The sequence below is a fragment of the Porites lutea genome, chromosome 3, assembly GCF_958299795.1.
Source record: "Porites lutea chromosome 3, jaPorLute2.1, whole genome shotgun sequence".
In the NCBI taxonomy this organism is placed as follows: domain Eukaryota; kingdom Metazoa; phylum Cnidaria; class Anthozoa; order Scleractinia; family Poritidae; genus Porites; species Porites lutea.
Window position 1 is genome coordinate 33,150,881 of NC_133203.1, and position 20,000 is coordinate 33,170,880.

At 40.6% G+C, this 20,000-nt stretch overlaps 1 pseudogene; it reads left to right on the forward strand.

Moving 5' to 3' along the window:
* Positions 1-20,000, forward strand: part of LOC140930973 (vacuolar protein sorting-associated protein 16 homolog) — a 32,200-nt pseudogene that overhangs the window by 9,931 nt on the left and 2,269 nt on the right.

The following is a 20,000-nucleotide window of genomic DNA, read 5'->3' on the forward strand; positions in this document are numbered from 1 at the left end:
TCTTCACCCAGGCGTATAAATCGATACTGGCAACATACACTGCCAGGAGGTAACCATGTGATGAACTAGCATGCCATTAAGGGGGGAGTAGCATGCTTCATGCTAAGGAAACCGGGAGAAGTTCGAGCCATTTTGGGCCTTTGGCTTGTGTGCGCCTTTAATCTTTTTTACCTTTTCCAGTGTGAGACTTTACTTTTGACATCAGCCTTTAAATCAAAGCCAACATCTTTCAATTTTGGAGAATAACCAGCTGGCGTCAGAAAAGAAATACTCAGGCAGCCATGGAATTTAAGCCAATCAGTCAGGGATAGAGAAATATTTTAAATGTACACCCTGTAGCCATAATATATTGAATTACATCAAAAGTTTCCGTCACAAAATGTGTTTTTCTTCAAAAGGAAAGTAGAGCTGTACAGTATGGAGTGGCAAGATGCTGTGGATTTATCCCGGTTTATTGTGAGTGCGGCACCTTTTGGTGGTCCAATAGGTAAGTACATCAGACTCCTTCTAAGTGTTTTTTAACCCACAGGGTGTACAGAAAGGATGTCATCTACTTGCATTTATCTTATGGTAAATAGCCCCCCCCCCCCTTAGGGTGAAAGTTTAACCCTATAAACCCTGAGATTAAAATTTGAATCCTCATTTATAGCCCCTATTCATTTCCTATAGAAGTAGTGAGGAGAAGTTGATAAAATATGAAGCAAATTCATCTTGTGTGGTCATGTCCATAATTCTTATGCCCACTCTGTTTTACAAAGCATTACAAGGAGAAATTTGATGCTGATCACCCTTAGGGCTTAAAGGGTTAAGAGCCAGAACCATAGGTCTAAATGATCGTAACAGCACTGTAAGTACCGGTATTTGTAAAACAGTAAGTTGATTGAAACAAAATTCTGTGACTGTTTCAGTATAATGGACTCCTGCTGCTATAAATATAATTTATATTTATAGCAGCAAGATTCCATTATACTGCAACAGTCAGAGAATTTTGTTTCAATCAACTGTCTGTACATGTCAAGGGATTTGGCTGAAAAAGTTTAAAGGAAGAAAACAACACTGAAGAACATCCTGCTTCTTATTATTTTAGAACAGCTAGTGCATAAAACATGCAATTAATACAATATTATATTTTTCTACCCACAGTCCCATGTTGCATGTAGATGTTCAACAGTCAGTAACAGTTTAAAAAGAAATAAAGAGCCACCTAGTAGAAATGCTGAATAAAGTCATTATTATTATTATTATTATTATTATTATTATTATTATTATTATTATTCAGGGTTTGAGCCAGGCCGCGCCATTGCGCCAATCCAGCACTGCAATCGAAAAAAACTCGAAAGGAAGCACGTACAAAGAGATTTATTTCAGTACAGAAATTGCAAGCTGAAACAGAACGTGGAAAGTATATTTTATCGCACCTTTACAGTTCACTCCAAAGTTGCTTTTCAGTCACGTTCTACTGCTATTTTTGTCGGAAATCTAAGACAGGGCTTCTCATTCTTCGCGCGGTCGCGGAGCCGCGACATTCGGTAGAAATCTTATCAAATACATGTCTGTACAACATATTTGAAACTTATTTCTATTTACTTGCCGTAAACTTGCAAATTTATCTTGGAACGTGCAAACAGATTATTTTGCGAAAAACTGGGCACTAGCCATGATGTTAAAGGCTTTGCCATTGGTCCATTTCTGGAGCGTATTATTGTTGAAAGAGCAAATGATGACCTCTGTTAGAAAAACGTTAAAAAGGCTGGTCTGATCAGCGCAAAACCGATCGATTTCTAGCCAAATTTGCCTTGAAAATAACCACAAAATCGGCCGTTTTTTTACCGATTGCTTTTCGGTGAAGTTTGCCCCGAAAAACTCCCGCGAAATCAGCCGATTTTTTCGCGAATTTGTCCCTAAAAATCCCGCGAAATTTGACTTTTTCTTCCGAGACCTATCAGAAGCCCTGCTAAGAAGACAAACCCCTTTGCATCAGCAGAAGGGTGTACAAATTTCTGTCCCCCTAAAAATGAAAATGTCCCCCAAAATTTTAGCCAAGGGGACAAATTGTCCCCCGGTGATCAAATCCTAGCTCAAACCCTGATTATTATTATTATTATTATTATTATTATTATTATTATTGAAGGGCTCCATGCTGAATTGCCCCCTGTCCCTGTGGTCCTATATTTGCGATGATTAAGATTTAACCAGGTTTAATTGCTAAATATGCACAATATTACTAATTGCTAACTCATGTACACTTTTACATACATGGGGAGTGAGGACGGTAGACCTGAATATTTACAATGTCCTGTAGCCCCCCTCATTTCCTTTTTTGAGGGAAGGTTTTTATTTGTTTCTATTAAAAATTTTCAGCTCTGATAAGAGATGACAAGCATTTTGCTCGAGTCCAAGGATCAGCTATTAATAAACCCATCATTCACATTTTTTCCTCTGCTGGAAGGGAACTTGCCACAGTTAAGGTATGTGTGTTTTCCTTATTGTTGTTTAACTTGTGAACACAAACAAAGAGGAGCATTGATCAGGCTGAGCAGGCCACTTGTAGGGGTGAAGCTTGGTTCCTCGAAATTCGTGGGTCTCGAAAAAGTTTGGCCTAATCTCAAAATCTTAGAAGCATTTTGGATAGGTCTCCAAGTCTCGTTTTCAGGAGATTTTGGTTCTCGGAGTCTTGAACTTCAAACAGGAAAAGAAATAATATTAGATGGACCAGCTGCTGCAGATCAAATTCAAACCAAAAACAAGAAGTATGATACCCAGCAAAACATATGTTTCGTCCACAGAGGAAAACAAAATAGCCATGGGTGAAGTATGATGAGGAAAAGGGCGTAATGTTTTGCGAAACGTGTCACAAAAAATATCCATCGTTAGCGGACAAGTCTTAAGACTGGCTCACATTGCGAATGTGTACTGGGCTAGAGCTAACTCTCAGGCTCTGGGCTAGTAAAGTAGGAAATGCCAGCTAGCCCACAGCTATAAATACTTCCAAAATATTTTCAAGCCCTGTGTTGTCACACAGTGCTCCTCCCCACCTCCCTTTGTGGGGAGGAGCATTGCGTGACAACATCAAAAATTGCTGTGAAACAGGCTAGTCCATCACTGCATGGGCAAAAGACCAAAAACAAGTATGTTCTGCTTTGGTAGGCTATTGATCAAGTGTTCTTTTTTATTCTTAGTGGGATGGAGGCCCCATAGTTCAGATGGGATGGTCCATCACAGAGGACCTACTTTGTGTGGCTGATGATGGTACTGTGATGGTGTATGATATTCATGGCGCAATCAAGAAAACCTTGTCAATGGGACAGGTCAGTGTTAAATCATTTTGCATCATGAAAAGACTGAAAAAGAAGTCATGCTGCATGTATGGTTGGAAAGCACCACAGCTTGACCACTTCTAGTCAACTTGAAGCTCATCTTGACCATTGATTCCATATCTTATGTCAGTAAATTCTTTAACCACCCCATCCCCAAGTAAATAAATTTTTTGACAAATTAAAATTTAATAATCATTGATTTTTCCATGACCATAAGCTAAATACGTGTTATTTAGAATTATAATCATCAAAACGAAAAGTCATCTATAGACTGGCTATACTTTATTAGAGGGGTTGTACACTAAATAAAACTTATACACATACATACACTTTCTGTAGTAAAGGCAAACCCATTGAATATACCCGTGTACCTTGTATGTTTTACAGTGCAGGTCAAAATTTCAATTCAGGTCAAAACTTTTTAGCCTTGGTTGATTCTTCATCTTCTTTGTCTCCTGGTCCTAATTATTCATGAATTAGGGCTATGAGACAAAGGAAATCAAGAATCAACCTTGGTTAAAGAATTTTAATCTGAGTATGATTTTGACCTGCAACATATTTATGTCGTTTTTGCATGTGGCCTTCTCATATACACAGCAACTTCATAGAATCATTTATTGTCTGATCTGGTGCTTGAGTTTAGTTGGGTATAGGAGACTGAACTGGTAGTTTTTATCTGCATTTTTTGTAGGATGCCAAGGAATCCAAAATTATTGACTGCAAAACCTATAATTTTGCTGGAAGGACTGGCATAGCTATCCTGACTAGTAATTACCACTTTTATGTTGCCAACAACGTGGAAGAGGTCAGGAGTCGACGGTATTATGATCCACCAGGTAACAAAATTCATAAATTTCAGTGTTTCAGAGAGATTAATAATTTTGAAGTTACATGTTCGTCTCACATGCTTTTGTGATCTATAGAACTCAATATCTGCCTGTGTTTTACTTTCCTTTCTTGGTGATAAGTTTGAACTGGATGGGGGTTTTTAACTTTAAAAATCATCAAATTTTTTTCAGACTTTCTTCTCTTACATATTTGCAATGATCTGTCGTGGGTTAAATGTGTATTTTGCCACATTTTTCTCAAGGAAAACAATAATATTATTGCTCTCGATCCCTACTGGTTAAAATTCTTTCACCTAAATACCTTAGGGCTGTCCCTATCTGAGAAAACTAGAAAGTCTAATCGTTTGCAGATGTCTTTACAAAGGCAGCACTTTCTGTTCAGCATTAAAAGACCCCCAGCTAAGTGTTGATCCGGCCGGTGTGTTGAACCAGCGACCTCTCGCCAGGGGCACCCAGCGACAATTTTTGGAAAATATCTGTTCGGAAGACGATTTGAGATCTAGAAATTTCGGAACATTTGCTGTAAAATTTCTTGCTTGCCTGCCTCTCCTAGGATTTTCGAACATCTAAAAAATGGTATAATTGCCCATTTTTAACGGATTTTTATCCTAAAAAGTTCACCTAGAATTTTCGGAAGCATTTTTCCTGGCTGAAATTTTCGAAAAGCTAAGTTTTGATCCCTATAATTTTCGCATCACTAGAATTTCAGCTAGGAAATCCGAACAGATGAAAAATTTTTAGGGGATAAAAATATGCCTATATCTACCGTTTAAATACTAAAATACGTTCAACAATGCTAGTTTAAGTGATTTTGAACTATAGTTTCGTTGGGTGCCCCTGTCTCGCTCAGCAGACCGGCGCTTATCCAGCTGAGCTAACCGGATGGCAAAAAATGACCAGTCATGAATCTTAGAGAAACATAGGACCAGTTATTTAAACGTAGTTTACCCACTGTTTAACAAAACCGCGTTCCGAGCCACTTTTCAATTTGTCCAACGGTTTTATCTAAACGCCGTTTATTGTGAAGTGTTTTATGAAAGCATATAGAAAAGACTAGAAAAGCACTTATCTTCTTAAAATAACGCACTAAGAAAGAGATCTGGAGGTCCAAAGATTCGTTAAACCCCGGCTTAAATTCAACTTCGTTTAAATAACCGACCCATAATACATCATAATGTTTTTAACAAGGTTTGGATGCTCCACCCAGCAGCTGGGTCATTATGCCGCATGACAGAGGTTCATCGTTGCTAGTGGCAATTGATAATCTGTTGTACCTTACAGAAAAGGGACAGTGTAATAGACTGGTGAGCTGTAGTATACAGTAGAACTGTTATCGTGATACAACCTTTTATAATCCAGTCCTTTCAAGATATCTCCAAGCTCGAGACATGTTTTTTTTGTAAAGTTCCTATCTTTTTACAACATCTGCCTTTTCGTCGGCAGTTTCAGGATTTGAAGAAACGTGTATCTAGCAGATATTCGCACACCGATTGCAACTCAGCAACGGTGGCGAAAACGTCTCTCAAAAAGAAAATTCGTGTTGTTTGAAACTTCATGGCGATGAATCCAACTCGCATAATTTTCCAAATGCAGGCGAGTCCTGGACTTGTCTAGGAGTTGAATTCTTAGGGACTGTTTACATGGAGATGGGGGACCCCAGATAGGTCAGGTAACATGCGGTGGGTCACCCTGCCTGTCACGTAAACATGTTCAAATTAAAATGAGAAGTTATAATTATGGACAGAAGGGTTACCCCCACCTAAGTGAAAAAGAGAAAAATTGATCATCGTGTTCACTTTTTCGATAAAACGTGGAATTAGGAAATTTCCCGTCTTGGGAAAATTTGCCAGAAGCGTGATGCACGTGCAGAGTTATTGTTTAAAGAATTTTCGACCGGCTAAAAAAATTTGACCGGACACATCGTTCACCCGCGACCGTTCAATATTTCTCGCTGTTCACACGGAACTTTGAACGGCTATGCGTCTGAATTTTCGTACGGTTAAGGTGATGTTATAGGAGACGATACGCCGCAACACAGCGTTGCAATGTTGGAACAACGTTGCAACCATTCGAAACAATATCGCAACAATATTGCAACGCCGTGTTGCGGCTTGCGCGAAAAATCGTGGTTGCGAATTCGACTGAACGTTCGCATTTTCAGCCGGTCAAAAATTCGCCCGGTTGCCTTTTTGACTTTCTCTTTGCAGCTGTCGCTGTCTCGACATCGTAAACTTCCTCTTGAGAGCCAAGTGTAAGACAGGTTGCTACTTTTTACCAATCCTGAATCAGCCACAGGGCGTAGCAAAGCAGTGGGAGCGCGGAGAAGGGAGCAACCGAGCGGAAAAAAGAGAGGTGTCTTGAGATGTCGCAATGAGAATATTGTACATCTCTGGCTTTATCAGTGTCACAACTTTAAATGTGAAATAGCGAAGTCTCGATCGTTTATAATGTTGACAAAATTTTCCCCGAAGTCACACTAGTGAGTATGCTCGCCGGCTGCTGTTGTTGTTGAATAGTTTTGATATTATTCAATTTTCAGACTGTTTCATTCAGCGCTGGGGCCCCGGTCACTTCCATCATAGAAATGGCCATATCTTACAATTATGAATACCTAGCAATGTTTACAGACACTGGTTTGTTATGGATAGGATCAGCAGATTTACAGGTGGGTATAACACTGTCACATTTGTTCAGCCCGCAATTTCAGCAATCAGAGGACGAGTTCCAGTAGCTAGCACCGAGTTGACTCGGATTCTTAGAAAATGAGAACGAATGGCAGTCTAATTCAACTGGCAGTACTAGCTTTGATTCTATACCCAGGTTTGAAGAAGGCGTGTAAAAAGGCTTTTGTTTATACTACTCGGATTTGAGGTATCTTTTCTTGTGACAAATAAAGACCCGTATCTGCCTTAGTTCTACATGGTGGGATATCATCATTAATTTAGTTTAGCCTCTTCTTCCTCGGAAACCTTGCAAACACAATTAATATTTTTCATATGATCGCAAAGTTGATTTTTATTGTGTTCATTTAACTTGCCGACATCTCCGCAAAGCGAGTAAGCTTAGCAACGCGGGCCGCTAGGCCAGGCCCTGAAGAGCTCAACTTACGTACGCCTGTATTTCGCAGTTCTTTGAATTTTGCAGTTATTGTTGTATTTCTGTCTTCTTTAGAAAGTCTACTGTCAGTTCAACACTTCTTGTCCATCAAGACCCAAGCAACTAACCTGGTAAGGAGGGAGCAATTGTTGTTTCTAGAATGAAGGCTCTCGTCTTTTATGGCGAGTTCTCGCCCGGTTGGCCGGGCCATTCTTTTGAATTCAAACTAAGAGCCATCGGTGTTTTTCTTTCTTCCGCCACCCATCAAGCGACGTGTCGCCGACACGTGTTGCTGCAACTAATCGCCTGACCTGTACACAGGGAGTAATCTGTCGCCGACACGTGTTGCAGCAACTAGTCGCCTGACATGTACACTGGGAGTACTCTGTCGCTGACAAGTGTTGCTGCAACTTGTCTCCTTGTGTGTTCCGATCTTTACTTATTTCAACTTACATTACAGGTGTGCAATGGGCGCTGTCATATGTTACTGGGACGATTATTTGGATGTTGTTGGACCGACAATGGACACTATTAGATATCCTTTGATTAACAAGATCATTCTTTATATCCGACTAGCTTTCCAACTATTTGCGGGGCAAGCTATCTAACTGCTAGAACATGCTAGGATGAAAAATTGTTCTTCTTGTTGTTGTAAATGTTGGCTTGGCCAAGTTGGTAATTGTGCTGTCATGCTGCAATTGTATATTGATCGTGTTACTTAAAACACCCTTGATTTGAACTGACAATTGTTACTACTGTCACAGGACGAAATAACGTGTTTCCGTATTTTGTAAACTCGACTGAAACGTGAAGTTGCTTAAATCCGTCTCGTTTCCGCCATGCGGAAACATGGTGATCTAGTTTTCCATGGACGGGACGCGTTTCCGTTATGTTTCCGAGTCGGAAACGAACGATCATGTTTCCGCCACATTTCTTTTATCACATTTCCGTTCTTTCTTGTTTCCATTACGTTTCCGTAATGGAGAAATTTTGCCTTTGCGTACAATCAAGGTGAATAAAGGTACATTTACTCTCGAGATCGGGCCATTAAACGGTCAGGCTCATGCATTAAATACTCGCGCGCGTTGCATTGATGCAACGACTGTACGGTAGATACGAGTAGTTTTTTTTCATTGAGCACGCTATTGCCATATATTTAACAATTTTTGCGCGAGAGCGCGTTGGATATGAGTGGAATAATTGTTTATTAAAAACGCCCACAAAATATCGTGAATTCTTCCCGACTTTATTTGTAAGAACAACCGATTTTCAATTTTTGGTATGTGGCTCATATACCATGTTGGCTAAGCCAATCAGAGCTCTTTAACTGTATTATTCAAAGGTTCAGTTTTAATAAATATGCATATGCTACGGATAGCACACTTTCTTAACATATTTCACATATCAGATGGACAGTGCTGTTCATTTAGTTCAAGAGTTAGATGGCGTAAGAATCATTGGTAATGAGACTCATGAACTGCTTCAGCGAGTTCCAGGTTGGTAAATATGATTACGTTGATTGCGGGCGGTTTCTCCTCCTAGCGAAACCTCCCTAGCGACAAGGAGCAAGGTGAAACGGCTGTATTCGCAGACTACAAGTGCAAGGTTTCAAAATACTCGCAGATATTCTGTCTTGTTCTCGATTCATAAAGCTATCGAAGTAGCCAAAAATAACAATGCTTGTTGGTGGCCGGGATGTCCTTGAGATTTATTTCTTCTCCACAGACATTTGATGCTTTTCCAAATTACCTTCTATTAAAACGTGTCGTTACCTGTAGGTACCTGAACCTTTAGCGCAGTGTGGTCTTCCTGTGCTCATGTACGATTTTTCAACTTACTACCCGGAAGCAGATGGAACTGACTCTACATTCAGTATTCCCCCCTCCAAAGAAAATGGGTGCCCTGTTGTCACGAACAAGCAAAAAGCCCTAAACTTTGTTCAAGTCGACTTGTTCAATCGGTTTACGGTCAAGTCGCCCAAAATCAGAGTCATGTCGCCCGATATCTTGAGTCATGTTGCTCGAAATAAATAGCGATATTTGCGTCTTTGTTTAACTTCACATTTGCATAGGTTACCGGACACAGTTGAGTCAACATTTTTCGACTAAATTCCTTGCGATAGACTTCAGATGTTACTTTTCTTCAAGTTTATACACTCGATAAAATTTTAGGCGACATGACTTAGGGTTTCGGTTGACATGACTCTGGTTTTGGGCGATATGACTTACGGGCGACTTGACCGGTTACCGTTCAACCAGAACCACCTCTTATCACGAATGTGAATAATTATGTCCGATACTAGAGCAACTATTTCCATTAATCTTTTAGCTGCTGTGGAACAAGTGTTTAAAATCGGTTCAATGGAACCAGGTGTGATGCTGTTTGATGCATCAAAGGAATTTGAGGTAAGTAATGCTTCACTCTCTCTGGGAAAAAGTTGTCCCAGGTAAAAGGCTCAGCCGCCTACCCAAGCCAGTGGCGGATCCAGGGGAAGGGTGAGGATCCTGGGGTGGGACTGCACCCCCTTATCTCAGGGGTCTGAATAACAGGGCTCCCCCTTATCTGAAGGTCTGGACCCTCCACTGAGAGCCACCCTGGGCGGCCTGTTGTTGGGTGACCTGTTTTCCATGGTAAGGTCACCATCCTAGCTGAGCGAACTTTTCTCCATATAAAAAAGAATAATCAACTTTATTTATATAGCGCTATTTCAGTCCAAAACCTCAATAGCGCTTTACAGAATTCATAAGAAAGAACAATAATGAATGAAGAAAAACATAGCTTGATAATAAAAATAATACCTGACGAACAACATTAAAGTTTCAACTTGAAGATTCTAAACTGCACCAAAAGCTAAATCCCTAACAATTAAGCTGTCGTTATGATTCTTTCGTGTATATTCCTGTAAACAGAAGAAGAGCGCTCGAGCAGAGGAGTACATTCGTATGATCAAAGAACGTCTTCCTGAGGCTGTCCAGCAATGTATCCACGCCGCTGCTGGGGAACATGAGCCTGCAATACAAAGAGGACTGCTGAGGGTGAGTATAGTTTCGGAGGTAGTCATGGTAACCACATGATCCTTATGTTCAGTTGCTACGTTTCGATTCTCACAGCAACCCGCCCCCAGGGGGTGGGGGAGTTGTTGACAAGTTTAAGGTTTCTTACACAGTGATTGGTACTCTGTAGACTGCCAGATATATTTAGCATTGTTTGAAAAAATACATTAGCTGTCTTCCGTGTCAAAATCACCACCTCCTACTTAGCCTGCGTTAATCTGCTGAAGTTCCTTCAAATTCTCTTGGGCGTAAATCATTGAACGTGATGCCGTGAAAAGAAAATCTGCACTCAGTATATCTTGGTAATTTGAATTGAAAGCGAAAGAGCGCAAATAGTTCGTCCATTGTGTTTCTATTTGAGAAGTGTAGTAAGAGACATAAAGGACTTCATTAATGCTTTCGACGAACGCGTCATTCAGTGATTTTTCAGTTATACAGGATAAATTGAAAGTATAGCAAATCTCAGCGAGTGGTCAACATTCGCCGATAACACTGCTCAGTTACCATCTACCAAGCGAAGTTTGCAACGTCGCTTGGTCAGAGATTTTAGGCGGGAAATAGTTCTCGTGTTACATGTCGTGTGTCCTCGTAGTAACTAATAAGAGCGCTCCGGCGGTCGATGTTGGGGAAAATTCCACCTATAGTATAACCGTTTTTTTTACTGATGTCCGCTGTAATCTTTTCTTGTCTTTGCTAGGCTGCTTCCTTTGGTAAGAGTTTTCTAACTGATATGCCGCCACACGCGTTTGTTTCGATGTGCCAGAATCTTAGAGTGTTAAACGCCGTGCGGGACTACATGGTTGGAATTCCACTTACATATGGACAGTATCCTTTATCTTAATTCAAGAGTGAACCAAATTTTCAGTTGTTACATTTTGCCCAATTGCAGCGTGTGTTGCAGCAAGTCTACACTATGCTAGCCTCCGTAGCAACACGAACAAATTTTTTATTTTTCGGGTTAATTTGCAATTGCTTAAATTGCAATTTTCGCTGCGACAATCATATCTTCGTTTAAACTTGTATTTCTGCAGATCACATCATCTTCAACTAAGTTATCATTGCTCTGATCCCAACTTTCTCGACGAACTTGCGCTGAAACCTTTTCTACGCAGGCTAACACTATGCCAGATAGCTCTTGCGTCGGCACGGAAACCATACCGTGTTTCTGTCCCCACAAGAGAACGCTCATTTCGGTGCGATTTATGTAACGGAGCAAAGCTGCGGGGTTTAAATGTTACATTTTTTTACAGGGAACGAACGAGATATGTTGCTTTTTCTCTTTTTTGAAACGGATATGTTAAAAGTACGTTAACACAGTTTTCAGTTTTGTGGCTCTTATCAAGTTCTTAAAGTGGGCTCCATTTTGCTTTTTTGTCCTCTGAGAGTACTCTTTGATTTTTTTTCAAAAATTAGCCAATTTTGATGCCTTGACGATCGTCGTAGACTGGAAAAACTAACAATGAAAACCCTTATCGACAGGTGAGTTTTGTTTTGGTCACCCTGTTTGTTGTCTTTTTAAAAAAGGTAAAACGTGCAATGCTTATGCATTTTTTTGAGGGGAAGGGGGAGGGGAAGGGGGACGGTAAACAAGGTGTATTGCTTCGTAGCTGGAAATGTTTTCATAAAAGTGAGCGCTCTCATTGGTTTCTTTGAGGTCACATGACATCTAACAATGAAACTGTTTCCCGCCAAAATCTGTGAGCGGAAAACATTGCAAAATCTATGACGTCATAGGGGAAGAGTGCATTGTTACCCACGAATGTTGACCGACGACTACCGTTACAGCGAGGTTTAATGAATTTCCAGCTATATAACCTCGGGAAACATTGAGATTCTCGGAAAACAAATTTAACTGTTTCCCTCGAGACCAGTCGTTAAGTGTTTAATTGTTTATTGCAATGTGAAACGTTCAATAAGTTCCGAGCCTCAGGTAAGAATCAAACTTACCATCTTTCGAGTTCGAGATCGGACGTTCTACCCACTGAGCTGCTGGGGACTCTATATTGTGCAGGGTCGAAATTTTTATTAATTATACACCAGACCTGCTATAGTACATAGTACGAAATAGTACTTTTAAGAAAAAAATAACAAAATGAATATGATGTATGTCCGATAATCTTTCTCTTTTGCCCGACTAAAATGGTGACGTGGTTGGACATAAATCATTTCTAAATATCAAAATTATTTGCATTCCCACTGAATATAAAACAAGATGAAGCAAAGTTGTTGTTTTTTTACTTGCCTACTTTCCGTGTCTAAACCGTGTTTACTCTATTGATCTTCTTGCCATCAGATTTAGAGAGGGAATTATTTGCCTTAAGTTTATTTTACTACCGTTTATTTTCTGCTCCTGTAGGCTTGTTTTGAGGCGTCACTACTGTCTGGCCATAAGAATCTGTGATTACCTGAAGATTCCTAAGGGGGAGGGTGCCAGTCGCATCCTTGGACACTGGGCTTGTTATAAAGTGAGTGTAACCAGCGGATACCGGTTGGCTGTTACCTATACGTAAGCAGGGGTCTTCCTGCAATCAGCTTATTGCTGGTAATTTGATAAAATTGGTAATGGTAAATTATGGTTGAGGCAGTAGACACAACTGGGGTTGGGTGTCCTGTGGTTGTTTCATGTGCTGAATTTGGCACATTGCTCTTCGTGTTTGTGTATTTATCAAAGATCACAAAATCAATCTATGAAAAGATCTGGATCAATCAGACTGGATTGTACGCGGTGAAGATAGCGTGGCCAGGCGCCCATCGCATTGTTTTCGCAATTCGCCGATCCCGGGTTGGAGTCCCACTCTAGCCACTTGCTGAATTTATTCGCGGTATTTCCAAGTTCAGATACCCAGTCATGCTTGTAAATAGCCAACTGGTTGCCTCCTGCCAGCTGGGGTTTTTAATCCTGTTTTGTTCTATTTCCTCAGTAAATAAACAGTTGGACTTTCACATGGCTGGGATGATCACATTGAAAATAACTTCTCCGCCCTAGTAGAATACAATAGTGTTCGTAAATAGTTTTTCTTGTGTTAAATATATTGACATCTCTTTCGATCCTTCACTTCTGCAAAACTTGCTTTTCTTGTTTAAACAGGTTCAGCAAGCCAATGTTGATGACGAAGAGATTGCTCGTGCCATCAACTCCAAGCTCGGAGAGACTCCTGGGATATCTTACTCAGAAATAGCTTCAAAGGCAGTGGACTGTGGACGAACGCACCTGGCCATCAAGGTTAGTTGAGAGCATTCACATGAACAGTATAATAATTATAGACTATACGTTCCCAGTTCAATTTGGGACATAAACTGGTGTCTTCCGTTAGTATTTCCTTGCTAAATGCACGAGGTTCAAAATAACGTGGGTTGATATGGGATTTTTACCTGCGGGATTGCGTTTACTGTGGGTAATCAAGAATTTTTTCCGTACCTGGAGTATTAAGACCTCGCTTGCTTTCAGCGCTCCACTTTATCAGGGAGCTTAAGCAACGACGACGACGACGACGACAGTGAAAACGTCACTAAGAAAATGAATTTCCGTCCTTTCAATCTTTATCGCGTCTATTTGGAACCGCTTAATTCGTTAAATGTAGGCGACTTTTCCTGGAGTTAAATTCCTATTGTCTTTATCCATGTTCAAATAGAGAACGGAAAATTTGTTTTCGTATGTCCACGTCCTCCATAAAACGTCGCATTGGGAGGTTTCACGTCGTAGTCATGCAGTTTACGTCAAAGAAATGTACCAAAAAGTGTGATTCACGTGCAGAGCAGTCGTTTTGCTCATAAAACCAATTGTTGTTTGACGTTGTTGTTGTTGCAAAACAACGGGCGCTTTCCATTCAACCAAAACGTTCGAAAATTGGAAACAGCGGCAAATGGTACAGAAATGTCCAGGAAAAGTTTCCAGAAATTCCGAAAGATGTTGAATTTCCGAAATGTGAACCATGCATTCAATCGAAAATTCTAGAAATTCCCGGAAGCAAAGTTCAATGAAAAAAAAACTTTCGGAAAAAAAATTTTTAAAAATTTGGGCACCCGTCGAGAAACAAAACTTACGGCTGCAAAGAAGAGCAGTGGGGGAAAGGAACATCGAGGGTTTTAACAACTGAAGTTTTTAATTCAATATAAAAAAAACATGTTGAAGTTTTATGCTCTAGCCCTTCGTCAGACTGACCGAAGGGTTAGCACTCGAAATGTCCCTACTATGCCAAATTTCCTATGTCAACTTAATTGATTAATATAAATTCTTAGCTTTCACCGTGGTTCGCTCGAGGGGTTACCAACATGCTCGTTTCATGGGACGTCAACAACACCTGGAACAGACGGGATCAGATCAACCCCTGTAACTGACTGAATAACGAAAGGTAAGGGATAGTGCCTCTGGGAATGATCTGATCCGGTTCTGCGGTCCAGGTTTTGTCTACGGCCGTTCTCGTGGCTTCGCCGCTTGTGCCTCCACGAGGAGACCTGCTTACAGCCTGGCTTAAAGCCAGCCTTGACCTCTAGCTGGAGTAATCTTACCATAGTTAGTTCGTCGTTTGACAATCGGTAAACGAGCCAATCATAGCCAATTCATGATTCATAATGTATCTTTCAAGATGCTCACATCTTCTTGTTTTTTTTTTTACCTGTAGCTTTTGGACTATGAGGCGGAAGCCGCTGACCAAGTTCCACTGCTCATGCGCATGAATAAAGATGACCTAGCGCTCAAGAAGGCCATTATGAGTGGAGACACGGATCTGGGTGAGTTGTGAGTGGGTACCACTGCGGTTAGCTACAGCAGTTTGGTGATCTTTTAAGTCCGTTTTGTTTCGTCGTTGTCGCTCAAAAGCGGACTTATAGGAAGGTCTGTCGTTATGTTGAAATTGTACCGAAGGTTCAAAAACATTAGAATCAACTTTTTCTCAGCCTAAAAGTTGGCGTTACACGAGCGGTGTTACAAGCACGGGCAGAGTTGCAAACCGTAAAACATTTTTGAACTTGTTTTGTAGCTTATTATTCTGATCTTTTCTTGCCGTTGACACAATTTCAAGTATATCTCAACCATCTTGATCCTTACATGCTCTCCTCCAATGGTAACAGCTTTCCCTGCTCAGGTGATCAAAATTGATGGATCCGAACCGCCGTCATCCAAAACCCGCCTACTTGATTTTCCCCTGTATCTAGATGACATTTCATTTTTGTTGTCTTTTTTTTCTTTCTAGTATTTATGGTTGTTATGCATTTGAAGGATAATCTAATTCCTGGCGAGTTCTTGATGGCCATACGTTTCCGTCCTGTGGCACTCAGCCTCCACATCAAGGTGAGTCTATGAGAAAAGAGTTGTGTAAATGAGTGTGTATTTGTTCAAGGCTCCAACCAAGACAAAACTTGCTGTAAGGTCCTTCAACGTAACGCTAATATTGCATTTGCTAGGAAACGTTTTTCCTTTTATGCGTTCACTCTTTAAGATCACAAAAATGACGTCAAAATGTTGGAGGAGTGAGTGGTTTTACGGTAACGTTTGTACCATCTAATGTCAATTCTTTGAAATGTCGGAGCCTCGGCAGTGATAAATGGCTACTTGTCTAGCTATTTGTTGTTGTTTTTCTACAATGTCTTGGAGAGTCGCGCTCAACAGACAGAGACGAGAAGGATCTTTCGTTTCTATTCTCTGTACTGTCATGAGCAAAACCTTTCGACCAATCGGGGCGCAGAAAACACTCGGTTATTGTAAATCATTAAACTGTGTGGCAGGCGTCTTAAGAGGTATTGAAAAAAGTGAAAGTGGGAAAGGGAAGCCTGCTCTAGGACGACCTTTTTCATTTCTACTACCTTTTCCCTTCACTCTCTTTCCCTCTCCCTCCCCCTTCCCTCGTTTTGTACCTGCCACGCAGGCTATTGTGAAATCTATATATTCACTTTGACATGACTGTGATTTGTCTGCAGTACTGTAAGGATCAGGATCGCCGTACACTTGTGGACCTTTCTACCAGGATGACCAGTTTATGAACAGTGGTAATGCCTTTGTGTAGGACAGCTATAGCGAGAAGGTATCATATAAAGTAGCTTGAATGCTATCATGCTTAGGAAGGGATCTGGTCGAATGTTGTTTTATCATTTTATTTCTTTATTGGCTTAATATGTAATTTCAATTCTGAGCAAAGGTGCGCACGCTTCACTCCGTTTCTTCATGGGGTCATAGAATATTTTTGTTGTGACTTTATCAGACTACCAAGTTCCGCTTTTACCTCATTTCCGCATGGCGTTTTCCGGTTAGAAAATGGGAGAAACTTACTCCTCTTAAGGTCAGCAGCACTCTTGTTTATTTTGAACGTCATTGAGAGCCGAGAATACGTGTAGCAACTCTTATTTTTAATTTAACTCGTTCATCTCTTGTGCTTAAACTGGTTGGAAACCTTTACCAAAATTCGTTTTAATCATAACCAATGATATCTACTACACGTGCGCTTATTGTTGCCAGCCCTCAGTTCGGCGACCACGTGACCAAAGAAACCACAAGAATAGGAGTCGACTTAAGTCAACAAGGTATCTGATATTTTTCACAGGTGTCGTAGAGCGAACAAAGCGCGCACGCCTGAAAATCGCAACTTGCAAGGAAGGCCGTCACACAAAGGATTAAATGAGTTGCGTGACGCCTTTAGGTCTCTCTTGCAATCTGGTCCTCAGAGCTTTTCTTAGCCTTGTCTGGCAGAACAGTCACTTTTAGTGCTAAACCAGCAGGATCAAAGCCTTGGGAAGGTCATGTTGCAGCTGCTCAGAAGAAAAGTCACCAGTGGTGCCTAACCCTGACCCCAAACAATACTGAAACAATTGAAAGAATGACATGTCATTGTTTTCTGCGGCCAATCAGGAGAGACCTTCCAAGCAGCTCCTACATAACTACCTTGGGAAGGATATTGGCACTGACGCTTTTATTCCTTGAGAAATGAGAGGCAATTCGTTATCACCCGTCATAGAATAGAATCATCGTTTTCGTATCACTTGTCAGTACATTTGACATAAAACCTGATTTCTCTTGATTTTCTTCTATTTTTATTGTTTAGGCAATAGAATCCAAGATAATAACATTGTCTAAAGCACACATGTCTTACCAGCAAGGAGGATTTCAGTTCTACTCAAAGGTGTGTGCTCTTGACTTTGTTTCTTTGATTTAAAATACTCCAAACTCCACCAACGCTAGGGTCACCCATTTCTTACTACAGTAAAACCTCTATTAAGCGGACCCCCAATTACGCGGACACCCTTTATTAAGCGGACTCTAAGCCGGGTCCCGAAATTAACGTCTTATATTAGCCTTTATGACGAATCCCAATTCAGCGGACACCTCTATTAAGCGGACAAGGACACTAAAATAAATTGTATTTGGCTAATTTCTATTGTTAAAAACCTCTATTAAGCGGACACCGGACTGAATTTACAATAGTAGTATTGGATTACGTCCTTGAAATACATACTGTAGTCGATTAATAAGGATAAATCAATACATTTAGCTGTCAAAAGTTCACCTAAAAGTCTTGCACCATGTACAGCACAGCTTCCTTAGCTTCCTTAACAACAACAGTACAGAGTAACCTTTGAATGTTAATCGTTAACAAACAATGTGCAATTTTTACAAAACCTCTATTAAGCGGACACTTGGGAAGGTCCGGAAGGTGTCCGCTTAATAGAGGTTTCACTGTATGTGCGAGGAACAGAAGAGGGACGTTGTGCCTTTCCTAGTAATCTAGGATACGGGATAAACTTGCGATATTCGAACCAAAAGCACCCAGAAACTCTCAGTCAGCTGTGTTTGATTAACAAATGCCTTGACTGTGCTCTGTTCTGTTATAAATCACGCAGAAAGCGCCGGGCTAGGGCACGAAAGAAATGTAGGGGGAAACACGAGACGTAGTCGAGTGTTTCTCCCCACTTCTCAAGTGCTTTGTAACATAACAAAGCACAGTAAAGGTTTCTTTAGTAGTTTTATGATAAAGAATCCGTTAAATTCGCCACACATTACTTTCTAATTTTCAAAACAAACTGATAAACACGCTTTTTAAGCCAATCAGAGTGCGCGTTATACTGCTCTGAACTATAAATATCTCAATAAAACATTTCCTGTCAGTGATACATTCTATATACGCGCGATTTAATTTTTCAGGCAACAGAAGAACAAATGAAACTCATGGTATAATATCAAGTCAAACCAGAAGAGAAGTAAAGAAAGATATTTATGGACCTGTCTTTCAGTGATACTATCTACCAGGTGTGATAAAGACACTAAACTGTGTTAGCCTTTACCGTGGATTTTCAAACGTTCACTATCTGATCTTATTTTTAAGGTGTAATGATCAGTACAGTTGGGCAGCTGCATCAATTGAGCTTTCTAGGTAACTGACCACTCCCCCCCCCCTCCCCCGTTAAGTCAACAGTAACACTTTTACCTTACTTAGGGCAAAATTGTAACTTAACTCTGAAAAGTAGCTCTTATTTGAATGATCAAAATTAATATGTCATCAATGTAGTCAAATGTTAATACTACCTTTAACAGCTTAATAAACAGTGCCGCTGGAAATCTTTGTCAAGTACAAGCTTTCATTCGAATGGCCATACTAAAAGATGGTCAAATGTTAGAAGTTGAAATCAACAGTATACGCTGGAATCTCTCAGATCTCTGCTCAGTAGCTTTTGTTGGGATTGTTATTGTTAAACTATTATCTAAACTTAGTAGTTAAAACCAAAGCAAAGTAAACCACTGTGGAAAGTACTATTAAAAGTAGTTTTAGCGTTAGTTTCTTCATTGTCACAGATTTAATTGCCATACAATGGGGTGTGGGCTTCTGGTTTCTAAGGATTACTTTGCACTTTTCAGTGCATACTACAAGGAGACCTGAAAGCCGCTGAGCAACAGAAAAAGGAGTTCAAGATTCCGGATAAAAGGTTTGTAACATTTTTTTATCAGAGACTGTAAACAACGAGACCTTTCTCATCTGAGGGCCCTTTTTTGAAACAACCTTTAGCTACACCACGTTGAACAAAGGCTTACTTGTTCACACCACTGATTTGTAGCCTGTGTAGAATACATTTGAAGGGGAAGGGAAATGTGGGAATTAGGGCGCGTTAGGGAGGAGGAAATTTAAACGCAGTCGTTTAGGAAAACATTGGACTTCCAGATCCTTTTCTTAAGGGGTTAATTGAAGAAAATAAGTGCCTTTCCAGTCTACACTATATACTTTCTTGAGATTTTTCACGAAAAATGGTGTTTAGATATAAACGTTGAGCAAACTGAAAATGGCCAAGAACGCGGTTTTGTTAAACACGGGTTAAACTCCGTTTAAACAACTGGCCCAAATGGTCTCTCTACTTTCATCCTCGCGCGCCCATCGCGTTCTCGTTCTCACACGGGCTGTTTTCAAAATAGCCTGTACTATGTAGAGCTAAGGCTTGCTTGGTCACACCCTGATTTGTAGTCTATGTGGCAAGCATTTGAAGTGGAGTGAAAGAGGGGGAGGGGATAAAGGCGCAGGAGGAAGGAGAGAAGAAAGGGTTTCCGTCCTTTCCTCCTCGCGCATTCATCGCGTTCTCGTTTTCACACGGCCCGTTTTCGAAATAGCGTGTAGTTGCACCACGTACAGCTTATGTTTGCTAGTTAAAACCCCTGATTTGTAGCCTGTGCGGCAGGCATTTGAAGGAGTAGTGAAAGGAGCGGGAGGGAA